At 27.4% G+C, this 14837-nt stretch overlaps 1 protein-coding gene and 1 long non-coding RNA gene across 2 annotated transcripts in view; one reads left to right on the forward strand and one right to left on the reverse strand.

Moving 5' to 3' along the window:
- Positions 1-14837, reverse strand: part of Tob (Transducer of ERBB2) — a 275091-nt gene that overhangs the window by 151017 nt on the left and 109237 nt on the right. Inside the window, exon 2 of the mRNA XM_075363995.1 lies at positions 8693-8726. The gene's annotated coding sequence lies outside the window, so the exon portion shown is untranslated. The remainder of the gene's footprint in view (positions 1-8692; positions 8727-14837) is intronic.
- The window catches only part of LOC142323788 (uncharacterized), a 130995-nt gene that overhangs the window by 30950 nt on the left and 85208 nt on the right, over positions 1-14837 (forward strand). The gene's annotated exons all lie outside the window — the stretch shown is intronic.

Here is a 14837-nt window from a genome sequence, read left to right on the forward strand (position 1 = left end):
AAGAGTGGCACACTCCATCATCTCCTCGACCGAAAAAATGTCTAATGAGCAAATCAAAGATCAAAACCATGCTGATTTGCTTTTTTGACAGTAGGGGTATCATGCATAAAGAATTTGTTCCTTCAGGACAAACTGTCAACCAAGTGTTTTACAAAGGTGTTTCAAGGACACCTTTTTCCCATTTAGCTCAGGAAAAGAGTGATTCGCGTGAGACCAGACATTCCAGACAAGTGGATGGTTCATCATGACAATGCCCCATGTCACACGGCCATTTCCATCAGGGAATTTTTGACCTCACAACGCATTCCTACGGTTCCTCAACCCTCCTACTCTCCAGATTTGAGTCCTTGTGACATTTTCCTTTTCCCGAAATTGAAACATGTCTTAAAAGGACGTCATTTTGGAACTCTGGAGAACAATTAAAAGACTGTGACCCACCAGTTAAAAGCCGTACCAGTTGAAGCCTTCCAGGGCTGCTACCAGGAGTGGGAACAACGACTCCGCCGGTGTATAGCTGCCCAAGGGAACTACTTTGAAGGGGATAATATTGTTGTTTGAAAAAAAATAAAAACTTTGGTAAGTAAAAAATCAGTCTCATTATTTTTCTCACACACCTCGTATGCAAACATGTTAGAAATGGGAAATAAAATATTATGATACGATAACACAATGTACCAGAACCGGCAGAATTTTGTTATTGGAGAAAAAAATTATATAAAAAATAGGAAAATGTACGATCAAACTAGGAGAGATTTTATGTCGAAAAGAAATAAATCTTAAGCACATTTAACATTGATAATAGTTTTTAGAATTAGTATATAACATAGAGATTAGAAAAAAGTCCATAAAATATTTGTGTCGAGTATAGCAAAAGATTTATGGCAGAAAAAAATGATCAATTGAAATGCTAGAATAAAATAGTAAAAGCTTTTGAGGGTTGATGTTATACAAAAATATTGAAATTTGAGTTGATATAAAACGTAATGAAACGATTTTAAACCGAATTGAAGAATAGTGGCCTGATAGAATCTCGTAAAGAAAAGGCTGGCGAATCATATTTTAAATCACTTACTATAAGTGAATCTAATTGTAGTAAAATCTATAGAAGGTAAAACCGAAAAGAAAGATGGAGACTACAATCTAAGAAAAAGATAATGAAGTTGTAGAATGTAGAATGAGCTGTTAGTTGAGAATAAAATATTTTCATACAATATAAAGGAATGGTGAAGTGCATCAAATCAAACTATATAATAGAAAAAAATAAATCATATAAAGTTAAAAGTGTTCAAATGTTAGAAAAATAAAAGTGCTTGAAAGATAATATGTTATGACGTTTGTCAAGGTATGTATTTAAGAATTTAAATAACTTTTTAAATATACATATGTTATTAGCGTAAATTGTTATATTTTCTTTCAATTTATGATGTTTTAGAAACTAAAAACAACGGAAACATCATTTGTGCTGCATGTTCCTAATATTAATCTTAATATTGTTTATTCATAGAAATTAAGAAAACAAACGTTCACGAAAAGTTTTAAAGTTTTACGTAAAAATATATTTACATTTTTTTGTAATGTGTAAAACTTTTCCTAGTATGAAATTAATAATACGAGAAAAATCCTCAGGATGTATTTTACTATTCATTGCCATTATTTTTCTTTCTTTTTTTCTCTCCAGAAAAAAGTATATCATTGAATTATATTCTGACTGCCAAGAAAGTAATAAAAGGAAATTGAAAAAATTAAGCTCGTGTGTTACAAATACAACAAAAGGATTATTTCAGGTTATTTATAATTGAAAATGATAAATTTCAGTTATAATTGAAAATGTTAACAAAACATTAAATTAAAAAATGAAAGAAAAATTTTATGATCTACGGATTTTTATATTTCTAAATTTCTTGATTTTTAATTAAAAATAATAATAACAAAATTCTGGTATGGAAACTAAACCCAGAAAGAAATATAAATAAAATGGAATTAGCATATCACTTGGCAAAAAAAAAAAAATCCCTAATCAAAAAAAACAATACCCTATTACCCGAAATTTAGGCACTACAACACAACGATAAAATCTGGATGCTTATATCTGTTAGCAACAATGGCGCTAGCACATAGATCAAGAATGAAAAAAACCTTAAAAAGTGAATGAAAATAATTGGCCCAAGTTAAAAAAAGATAATAAAAATATTCTAAGGCTAAACGAAATGCCATATCAGACATTTGAAATAATTACAGTCTCAATATGAAAAAGGAGGTTGTAATTCTTTGAACGTTTAAAAGGAATGAGTGAAAACAAATTAACCAGAAAAATAACGGGCGAAGCAAAAGAAGCAAACGGTTTTTAAACATTTACACAAAGGAAATTTTTTAATTGTTATTTATTTCGATGAGGAATTTAAAACTATAATTTTAAGCTACTGGTGGAACAGTAGTTAAAAAAAAAGTAAAACTTTATACAAATTTTTACTATCTATAACTGTCTATGGATTAGAATTTTTTTTTTAACGAGGTGCCATCCTGCAATCCTATAAACACGCGCAAGGTTAAAAAACTCCCACTAAAAAAAGAACTAGAAATGATACTTTTTTTTTAATTTACATTTCACCAGAAGAAGAATAGTTTTACCTCTATTCCAGAAAGAGGAGGTAATTTAATTTTTTTTTTATTTTTGTGTATTTTTTTACTGATTTCTTCAATGTCGATTGACAATTATATTAATTTAAAAATATAGATTTTGCAGTTGCAAATCGAACCAAATTATAAAAAAAAAGATTTTTATAAAAATTACTTTAAAATGTTTTCAGTCCTCTTTATTATACAATTCTCAGTGACTAGTGCTGCTGTTTTCACGCTAGTGTCAGGTGATGTTACTTCCGGCGGTTTTATTGAATTAAGTAAACACGTTTTTAAAATGTGGACGAAAGATGAGTTGTATTAAATTGGAAAAAATATGTTCAGTTAAATTTATTCATATGTATACGAGTACACACAACAAATAGTCACTCATTAGCACAATTGAACATTATGAATTATAAAAACACACAACTATAATTATACATTTCAAATCCAATACATTTTTCACATCAAATTTGTGTTTGACTAATTTTAAATATGTATCTGATTAATTTTTAAAAAAAGCAGTTGTATTATCAGATGAAACGAGTGTGGAAACCTCAGCAGCAGTCATTGAATGTGGTCGCTAACAATTTAAAACTTTTCAATAAAAGTAATTTATTGAAAACGTTTTTATTGAAAGTTTTATTAAAGTAATTTTACAAAACTTTTATTATATAATTTGGTTCCGCTTCAGGTTATAAAAGTGTATTCTTTTTTAAATTTATAAATTTCTATTCAAATACCGTAAATATAGATAAATATTTTGGTTGTTTTTTATAGTTTTATTTTTTTTATGATACATTATGAAATTAAATTACAGTATAATATGATTTATTCAATAAAATATCTGCCAATAAAATATTTCTGAATAATATTAGACGATCATATGAAATGGAATATCCAAGTACAGTATTTAATCAAGACTAAAATTAAAATACCTTATTCATATTTTTTACAAAATAAACAAAATTAAAAATCTTGTAATAATAGGAATTAAACTATATGTTTTGCATATGCTCATTCATTTTTTCGATATGGAATCGAGGTACGGGAAGAAATATATGATATCCATCTTAATAAAATATTTAATCTCTAGGAAAATTTAATTTAATAGAGAACCTCTTGGTAGGCCAAGTTATATCCCGGTTCACACTTATTTGAAGAATTTAAATTATCTACATTGAGGCAAATATATGTCAAGAAAATAATACTACACATAAAAAAATACATAAATGATTTTGATTTTAAAAATACAGCGTACAATACTCGTTCAGCAGTAAGAAACACTTATACCACATTCTTTTAAAAATTAACTGTTTGCAAACGTCAATTTTCGTATTACTCCAGTATATTTTCTAACAGTCTCCAGTCTTTAACATCAAAACAATAGATTTTAATCTAATCAAAGAATAGATGAATGGGTGAACACAATATATGCCATGGTGTTTTTGTTGATTCATTATCCTTGGAAACATTGCTTCCATAAACTACTTTTGAGATTATTTTTTCATAATAAATTTCCATTAAAAATTCTGTTCCAAACTTTATTTAAATTTTATTAATCCAGTTTCTTGGTAGAGTTAAATTGTTAAATTCAGTATAAAAAAGAAATTAAAGAATATAAAAGAAAAAGAGATTAGCCAATTTGTTTTTTTACAAATTGAAATATAAAAATAATCCACACTATAAAAAAAATTTAACATATAATGAATAGCATACACCAAAATAAATTAATATGCTACTTAACATTAAAAAATCTACATATATAAAACTGTGGTTGTTTAAGTGAATGCTAAGGATGTATAAATTCATAAAAGTATCAGTTGTCTTATCTTATGAATATTTCTTGTCTTTTCATATGTTATGTTATAATGTATTAGTTTTTATTTCTTCATTATGAAATTATTTTTCTCTCATTCTTTAGATCATGAATTTATCGCATTTTATTTTATTTGATTTCAATATCAATTTAAATAATTTTACGTTCTGGTTGTATGTATTTTTTTCCTTTTAAGGTTATTTTATTTAACTTAACTTTTCAATTAAAATTTTTTGTTCTTTTTTTTGTTTTTATGTATCGTGTATTTTCATTTAGTTAAATTTTGTATTTTTAATTAGCTCTTATAAAAGTTATCCTGTTATTATGATATGCAGTCGCGGCTAGCGCTCAAGGCTTCTTTTGCTAGCTGCGTCTATGATAAATATGTTGAATAAAATTGTATATGTAATTTTCAGTTGACAGTAAATAAATATCAAAATATTAAATTAAAAAAAATCTTCCCAAAACTTTTTTTACAGATAAAATATTACTCTTTTAATGAATTTCTAAATAATAGTAATTACATTTTTTTTAATTCTGAATTTTATACATCCCGTTCAACATGTACATAAATATATGTTAATTTTTTTTTATTAATGCTCTCTGAATTGTTATTTATTTTGTAGTTATTTTTTTTATGTTTAGTATCTTACTGCATTTACTTAAACATTATTTCATTTGTTAATATTTTAAATAATTAATATAGGTTTTAATCACATTTATTTTTTAATTAATAAAGAATAGATGTGTTTTGTGATACTGCTCTTCAAGGTTTCACCACGATTTCCCTTAACTTATCCAGGAAAATGCTGGGATAATTTCCATTTTTTTATACTTGGAGTAATACAAAATCCACTCCTGACGGGATCTAAATACTTTATTATTTTGTACTTAACTGAATAATAGATTTATTTACTTTTGCTAACGTGTTGGTAGTGGAGAATTAGGAGAACTTGTATGGAATTTTCGTGCACGACAACAACCTTATTATTCTTCTTCTAATAATATTTAAGCAAAAAAATTTCGCTGTTATTTTATATACTTAATTCATACTAATTTCAATGCAAATCAAACTAAACAATGGAATATGGGCTAATTACTACCACTTTCAAAATCAAAATCTTCCACCTTTTGCAGATTGTTAAAAAAATCTAAAAACCTTTTTGCAAGGAAAATTGAATTTTATCTCCAGATTGTTTTAAATATATATATATAAATAAAAGAAAGTAATAATTTGTACTACGTTGAACACCATATTTTAATAATAATATAAAATATATTAAACATTAATGTATGGTATGTCACACTAGTGAGAGTTATATTATAATCGTTAATTTGTTAATATAGTGCTCACAATGTATACATATATTATTTAAAAACCTTGTTATTGAATACGGAGAAATAATATTGGTTTCATATTAATCAACAAAACAACTTAATGCAGTAATAAATACAATATGGTTAATTGTAATGTTGTTAATATGACCTAAAATATTTCATGTTTTGTATTATTTTAAGAGGTTAATTAAGCTACTTATAAATGTAGTGTAACTGATACGAAACAATACATATTTTTTTCAAGACAAATAACCATAGTTATAAATAATATAATTAATTATCGAGTAATGTTAATAATGTAATTGTATATAACTTTTATATTATTTTAGTTTTAATTATGCTTTTCTAATAATTATTATACTATTCAGTAATTATAATTTACTGTAATACTATAGTTTTAATTAAAAGTATTTATATGCTGGTTTAACCTAATAATAAAGTAAATAAATCAAATTTATCAACCAAATGCAAAACCTTAAAACAGGGAGAAACAGAAGAAATAAACAAACTTGAAAACGTAGAAAGGAAAATACTTAGAAGCAGATAAGCAAAAGGTAGTTGAAAACTAGGAAAAACTATGAACTTTACCGGAAGGTAGACAAACTGTCACACGCGATTAGGAAACCCGATGTTTTTTTTTCCTTGACGCAAAACGAAGTGTCGTTATCAGGGCCCGGACACGACATTTATATATTAAATTAATAAATATTACAAATGAACAATTAAAAACTAAAACCCAGTAATAAAAAAACACAGCATAAATGGAAAAAGCCTGTAACGTATAGTATAAACGAAATAAATCATAATGAAATATTACACTAATAATCTAAATTAAAACAATAAATTTACTATCTGTCATACACCAAATAACATAAATAGCTGAAACATACTTCAGAAAACAGAAAGAAGTATATATAAATGGACGGCCTTAAGAAATCGTAAACCATTAAATAACGCCGTCTCATTGTTTCCTAAGATATTTCGGAAGTTAGGTCTTAGTTTAAACTTCCGACGCAATACGGTATAACAGACACGATCCACCAGGATGTGGTGTTCAGTTAGTTGGCAGCCGCACCGAAAGCAAACTGATGCATCGGTCGAGTCATGAGATATTTATGAGTGAGCCTAGTGTGCCCTATTCTCAAACGGGCAAATTATAATCTCCTCTCAACGGTTATTCCTGCATGAGGAGCTCCACGGTGATACAGTATTCTTAACAGAATGAAGTTTATTATTGATGGTAGTATTACATTCACTTTGCCACTCGTCACGGATCATTATTCTCAGAAAACAGACAAGATCATCAGAAACAACAGGATTAGTGAAAGAAGGCTGGAAACTTTTTTGCCGCATTATCAACACTCTTTGTCTGAAATTCCAGTATTACCGGGGATCAAGCAGGAACTCACAGTTGTGTTACGCTGAGTCATTTGTGAGATAACAGACTGTACATTACAGACGAGAGGGTGTCTGGATCACATGTCACTAATGTGCCTGTAAGGCATTCATGGAAGCTGAACAGAAAAGTACTTCAAAGGTACCTTTGAAGTTGACCTCTTGCCACGTCACTCTGAAAGTTCTTTCAACTTCGAACAACGAATTTTTAGAATAACAATGATGTTTAACATTAATCTGAATACGTTCATTCGAACAGCAATATTTACTGCAAGTGTGTTTTCCAGACTGGAAGTAGATTCTACGGTAAAAATTAAAAAAGACAATTGTATTTTAATAAATTAGTTTCTCGATTTCTATGCTGCTTTCCATTTAACTTAAAATGTGATTTTAACGTGTAAGAGATTTAAGATTCTCTAACAAAATAAAGAATTTTTGTTTCATTTAACTGTTTTCTATTTCAAACTTTGCTTTCCTGTTTTCTGGCAGTCAGTGTCATAAAAAAAAATGAACAGAAGATGCAAACTTTCATTATTTCTGAAGGATTCGTTTTGAAAATGAACTTCAGGTCTCGGCATCCCATTTCTGGTAGGAACAGGAAGTTGAAAATATTGCTATTCGAAAGAACGATTTCAGTTTAAAGTAACATATCATTGCTGTTCTCCTAAAAATTCATTTTTTAAAGTTGAAATAACTTTCTTAATGTCTTGGAACGAGGGAAACTTCAAAGGTTATTTAGAGCTCAAAAATAACCTCTAAAATCTGACTTTGATAAAAACTTTTTAAAACAAAACTTATTTTCTAACGTATAATCCAAATCCGCGGTCAAAATATGTATGTTTTATTTTAAAAATGAACTTCCTGTCTGGATAACTCACTTCTGATGGAAATAGAAACACAAAAATAAAAAGTGAAAAAATTCACCATTTGAATCTGAATTTTCAAAAAATTTAATCCATACCAAAATCATTCTCAGGAACCAAAAAATAGATTAAATAATTACCAAAAGAAAAAATAGAAAATTCCTGTCTTCCCATAATCAGCAATATGGGGCAATCAGTTTTTCGAAAAAAAAAATAGTTTTTATCATTTTAAAAATGGAAGGATGGCTTTCGAAACGCGGTATATAAATTAAAACGATAAATAAAATTAATGAACTACCTGAGTCAATTATATCAATTTCTACTGAACTTAATGCGTAGAATAATTTTTATGATTTTTCTTTAGATATACAACGTAATTAACTAAAATGTAATTTTAAGGGCGTTTAGAGTAATATTCAACTCTTTATTATTGTTAAAAGGTTAATTTTTAATTCTATTAAAATAGCAGAAAGTACCAAAAAATTTACTAGTTTTTTAATATAAATAAGCATATATATTTTCCTTTATAAAAAGAAAATTTAATCTTCTATTATTAATCGGCGTAGTAAGTAACAGAATTAATAACTGCTAACATATTGTCATATTAAATAATAATTGCTGTTATTTTCTTAATTAATTTTTTTATTGTTTCACTTACCTTTCAATGCAAAAGATCTTGCTTTAAATTAAATCTGAAACAAACCAAAGAATAATCAAAATATAAAACAAACTGTAAATATATAATAAAATAAATAGTTCTTTTTCCTAATACGTACGTTGCATCTGTTCATCTAGTGAACAATAAGCAACCCCATATGACTCACTGAGAAAATGATATGTATGTGACATGTACATGACATGTAATCTTGTACAGACTCAGATCGACCATTCCAGAGACGTATGGTTAATTGAATTCCAACCACCAAGAGGACAATCTCCTGGGCCGAGCTTTACATAATTGTATGTCCGGCCCGGGGAGTAGGGGATACAAAAAAAAAACAACACCAGAGTACACCGTTATCTACTGTCTAGTATTCAAATGTGTTTGAAAGCCACCAAATTTTACTAGGATTTGAACCTCAGAACCTTCGACTTCGAAAATCAGCTGCTGAAAAACAGTTTACAATAAATAAATAAATATTTATATATATATATATATATATATATATATATATATATATATAATATAAAAATAAATATTATACAAATAATAATAATAATTACTATATATAAATACATATACGCGTATATATGTATGTATGTATATACAGTAGTAAATACTCCTATGTAGTAAATTAATTCCAACCTTTATTACCTTATAACCCTTCAGTATCTTATTTGATTTTTTTTAAAATAAGAATTAATTAAATTACTGTTACTAATTCACAATATAGTACACTGATTAACAAGACGTAGGTTAATTAAACTTGTTTTTGATAAATAAAACTAAGAATATACGTAAACACACATTTCTAACTAGAATTTAAATATGGACAAAAGCATGAATAGCAATGTTAATAAATACAAAAATTCTGAGGAAGAAAAATGTAGATTTTTGCCTTTAAACAGTATTTTCTTTCGATTATATACGTTCTTACAACAGCCGGGGAAGTTAAGGTTCCTTAGTAGGAGAAAAGAGCTAATGATGATTCCTGTTTAAAATCTTATATTGCCACATCTGAATCATTTTATGAAAGTTAATATCAACAAAAGTTAAATTTAAATACTCGAAGGCATATATATAAACAACGAATCAGATTTATTAAATTCAGTTAAATAACGGAAAAGCAGTAAGAAAGTACAGGAAACGAATTGAAAAACCTGTAAAATTATGAAACAAAGTGTTATCGAATCAACTAAAGAGAAATTAAATAAATAGAGATATATTGGTAGAGAGTTCGGTTTGAGCGCGAAAGAGAAAGAAATTTTATTTGCAATATTTACAAACCGGAAACATACAAACGGATATTTAGTTCAGCTCGATTCCATCATCAATGTTTGTTTAGATCTGTGCAGATTACTACTAATGTCTGCGTTTTCGTTCCGTTCGGTGGACTGTTTTTTTTAACTATTACCGAAATGGTCTTGATGATAATGATGATTATAATCATCAGCATCATTGTGGATGTTACCTTCATAATCTTCCTGATGCCCCCGACCATTATTATCTTTATTATAAACCGAAAACCGAACAAGAGAAAAAAATAAACACCATCATTCACTTAAATTGTGTACTGTTTATTTTTCTGTATATAATAATCATTATTGCACTCGACTTACTTTAAGAATACAAACCGGAAATAAAGAAATAATTAACGAATTAAAAATTTATCTAATATTTATTTCATTCTGTATTTGAAAATAAATAAAATAAACATTCAATTTCTGTTATTTTCTTTCTATTTATTTATTTCTTTTTTCTTTTCAAATAAACTTCTAAAAAAAAATTCGTTAATTCTTTTCCAAATCATAAAAAAAATAATAACTTTATTTTATTTATAAATTAATTTACAAAATAATTATGATTTTCCTAATTTCTCAAAATAAATTGCGCTACGGGAATATATAATTTATGGATCAGTAACATACTTATTCATATTAAATAATTTAGAGTAATTACATTTCTGTGGACTTATTTGAACGATATGGGTATTGAACAGTTGTGGTTACAACATGATGGCGCTACCTGGCAAACAGCCGACAAGACGGTTGTCTTGCTATACGAGAAAATCCCGGGCTGAGTCCTCTCGCTCAAAGGCGGCCAGAACCGACCAGCTATATAATTTAATATTCTCCGACTGAAAACAAGCAGTTTATATAAAGTATTATTTCAAAACGGAAAAAGAAGATACTAATATGCTAGTTTACCTTTACCAAAAATTCTTATAACTTTGGTATTTGTAAATTATCTGCTTTATAAAAGATGCTACTTAAATATGTTTTTCTGATAATAATGATGTTTATTATCAACCTGAAATTATTCGAAAGTTTCATTATAATACACCTAATGAGTCAACAGTTAGGAAGCCAATCTAGAAATTTGAAGTAATTGGTACTACTGATTACATTAAAACACGCGACCGCTCTTGTTCTTGTCGATCTGTTGAGAACATTGCCATTGTGCTTAAAAGTGTTTATGCGAGTTCAACAAAATTTATTTGTCTTTGATAACGACTGGCGATTACTCGTAGCTCCTTTCACAGAATTCTAGTGAAAGATCTCTCTCCACATGTACGGGTACAAAATTTAATTAACTATACAATTGAAACCAACTCATCATTTGCAACAGAGATAGTTTGTTAACTGGGTTTTAAAGAGGCAAAATGCAGAAGACGCCTTTGAAAGAAACTCATCTTTTGTGATTGATAGACGAATTTTCATTGGAGCTGCTTTATTAACGAATAAATAGCCACATTTAGGGATTATTAATTCTACGAGAAATCTTCGTGTTAAAGTTACTACAAGGTACCTTTTTCCCTCTCATTATGCTCACAGGATTCGACATGCGGTGTCCCAATAAACGTTTGACTCCTTGGTCCGTGATGATTCTGTAGTAGTCATCCCTCTAGTAGTCAGTCCAGTATACTAGTAGGACCATGATAGTGAACGAATATCTTTACCGCAATATGGTTACAAAGTTTTTGTGGTCTTATTTGAAGGGTATTGATAATGAACAGCTGTGATTCCAACATGATGGGACTAATTGGCGTACAGCCGACAGTCTTGTTGTACGAGAAAATCCAGGCTGAGTCCTCTCGATCAAAGGCAGCCAGAACCGACCAGCTACATAATTTAATATTCTCCGACTGAGAACAAGCACTTTACGTAAAGTATTATTTAAAACAGAAAAAGTTCTCTCTTGCAAAGGCGGACAGAATCGACCAGCCAGGTTGTGTGATTTGACACAGTAGACCTTTTTATTTGAGGGTTTGTGAAATGAGTTTTATAAAAGCAAAACGCAAACCTAGGAGGTTTTTAAATTAAATTAAGGAAAACATTCAAGTTAGCATCGGACAGATTGAGAAGCAAGTAAGAAAAAGTCATCAAGAATTTTATTGCCTGATTGAGTAGATGCAGGGAAAATCGTCGGGGGGTACATGCTAGATATTGTTTTTTACACTTAAATTCCAATATGCAAACTCTGTAATAATGTAAAAGTTTATGCCATTTCATGAAAATGAAATAATTTATTCACCTGATGAAATTGGGTGGTTTTATTGGGAAAATCCCGATTTTTAATTAGTAAATGACAATTTTAATAAAACTTCATATTTCTTTATAATTTATTTTGCTCTTTAACATGATGAATAGTCAAAATTATAAGCGTATAATATATATATATATATATATATATATATATATATATATATTATATATATATATATATATATATATAGAGAGAGAGAGAGAGAGAGAGAGAGAGAGAGAGAACGGACCATTTGTTTCAGTTTTTCGTTATAAATCAATATTATTAATTTTTATATTCTTTTCATAATTTAATGATAAAATTTTTTTAATTATTTTAGACTACGATAAAAACTGATGTAGTAATAAGAGGGCACTAAATGACAATTGTCGACATTATTTATGTCATAAACAGCCTACTTAGATATGAAACAAATAGGGTCATGAAGTCATGCTTTAGTATCGCTAGATTTATTGTCAGTTCCAAGTTTAAACATATATACAAAATTGTTATGTAAATAAAATCTATAGTTTAGATAAAGCAAAATAAGATACTAATACTATACAATAATAAAAGCGATATTTACTCAGTACAACATAATTTAAAGTTATTTCAAAATTTATACATGGAAAGTAATTTTAAAAAATGTTCAAACAAACCTATAAAAAATTGAAAGCACAATTGAAAAAAACCCTTTAAAAAAATAAAACAAACAACTGATTTTCGTCTTTGAGTTTAAAATTTTGGAAACTGCATCATATTACAAAAACACAGCTACCAACAAACCAAGCCATAATTTTTTTTTTGTCAGTTAGATTTTCGCAAAATGTTTATGTACGTTTAATTATAGTTTAATTTTAAATATAAGTAGGATTACAAAAAAATAAATAAATAAATAAAACCGACATAGTTGTAGAAAGAAAAGCCGTTTGCGTAAAAATGGGATATTAAGAAACTTATAAAAAATTATTCTGTTATTAACTTCATTTAGAGCATGAACTAAGACTATGAAATGTTAAAATATCTATTAATATTTTGCTCTTCATTTTTTAACCAAATTTCATAAATTTTCACAAATAAATGTTAAATAAGCACAATATTAATAAAGACAAAATAAACAAAAAAATAAAATAGTTTCAAATCTTCTAAGGAAAAAATTTAAATTTCGTTTAAAAAAACTTTACATTACTTAAAAAACTTCAAAAATATTTCTTTAAAAAATATTGATAAAATAAAAAAGAATCATCAAAATCGGCTCATTTGTGAAGATTAAATGCTTGATAAAGATTTAAAAAAACATTTTTTAAATAAGTCAAATCGAAAACTTTTACTTTCATTGAAGTCTGCTAAAAATCATTCTAATGGTTACTAAATACATAATTTAACTGTTAAAATGCTCGGTTCAAATTTTTAATAATTATTTCTTTCGTTATAAAACTATGTTATCAAAATTAGATATTATTATAATCAGTACGACAAGCGCGCGCGCGCGCGCACACACACACACACACACACACACACACACACTTTCCTAAAGAAACTGTAATAATTTCAGGATATTTACTGTTCATGAAAAAAATAAAAAATAAAATTATGTACGGAAATGCTTTGTTTTCATTTAAAAAGAAGAAAATAACACCTGGAATTGAGAAAACAGCAATTTCTAGTTAAAACAAAGATATATAAATTTTTAACAATATTTATAGAGAATTTAATTCCAAAAATGTTTTTTTAAAAAATGAATTAATTGGAAAATGATGAAAATTTTAAAAATTCAATTTTTTTTTTAAATCTGATGTGGGCACTACATGATTTCCTTGTACGCCTATTAAATTGCATATACACACGTTTTTTTTAAATGAAAAGTACATAAAATTTTACTTCATTAATAACTTCTGATATTTTTTCATATTTTTTTGAATGGTTATTTTTGCAATATTATTTATTGTAAATTTTTTTACAATCAGAGTTTAATAATTATCAATAAATCAATATATTTAAATTAAAATAAATTTAGAAAAAAAAGTCTGATTCGAACCGACTTGCTTTCTCCTTATAAGATCTAATTGAAATTTTATTTGGCTATAACTCTGGAACTAATGAAAATAAGTTATCGTTGAAAAACTCTCAATGAGGGCTTACCGTTGCTGTTATGAAAATGTCCAAAATCCAAATTTTTTGCTTTTTGAGATTTTGACACTTTTGGTCCAGTAAATTGCAATCAAAAGGGGAGGTGCACAACTAGATGTTATAACAGTCCTAAATTCAAAATTTCAACATCCTACGATTAATCGTTTTTGAGTTATGATATATACGCACATACGTACGTACGTACAGACGTCACGCCGAAATTAGACAAAATGGATTCAAGGATGGTCAGAATGGATGTTTCCGTTGAAATCTGAAAACCGAAATTTTTCGCGGTCACAATACTTCCTTTACTTCGTACATAGAAGTAAAAACACTTTGAAGAAAAAGTTTTAATTTTAACAAAACCAAAAATTTTTTTATGCTGCGAAAATATCTAAAAAAAATGAAGTCGAGTAGTTACATTATTTTTATTTATTCTTCAATTCTTTACTTTTAATTTCTTGTAGTTCCTGAATATGTTAAAAAT

Source organism: Lycorma delicatula, chromosome 4 (genome assembly GCF_047948215.1).
Source record: "Lycorma delicatula isolate Av1 chromosome 4, ASM4794821v1, whole genome shotgun sequence".
NCBI lineage: Eukaryota > Metazoa > Arthropoda > Insecta > Hemiptera > Fulgoridae > Lycorma > Lycorma delicatula.